The sequence below is a fragment of the Penaeus monodon genome, chromosome 23 (genome assembly GCF_015228065.2).
Source record: "Penaeus monodon isolate SGIC_2016 chromosome 23, NSTDA_Pmon_1, whole genome shotgun sequence".
Taxonomy (NCBI): domain Eukaryota; kingdom Metazoa; phylum Arthropoda; class Malacostraca; order Decapoda; family Penaeidae; genus Penaeus; species Penaeus monodon.
The window spans coordinates 35,470,237-35,470,545 of NC_051408.1; positions in this window are offsets into that span (position 1 = coordinate 35,470,237).

Below are 309 nucleotides of genomic sequence, written 5' to 3' on the forward strand. Positions count from 1 at the left end.
TCCCCCCCCAAAAAATTGGGTTTTTTTTAATTAAAAAAAAATTTTATAAATTTTTTCCCAAAAATTTTCCCCCCCTTTTTTTTTAAAAAATTTTAAAAAAATAAAAAAAAATGGGGAATAAAAAAAAAAGGGAATAAAAAAAAATTTAAAAAAGGTTTTTTTTTTTAAAAAAAAAAAAATTTTTGGGCCAAAAAAAAAATAAAAAAAAAAAAAAAAAATTTTTAAAACCCCCCAAAAAAAATTTTTTTAAAAAATTTTTAAAAAAAACCCAAATTTTAAAATTTTTTGGGGGGGCAAAAAAAAAAAAAA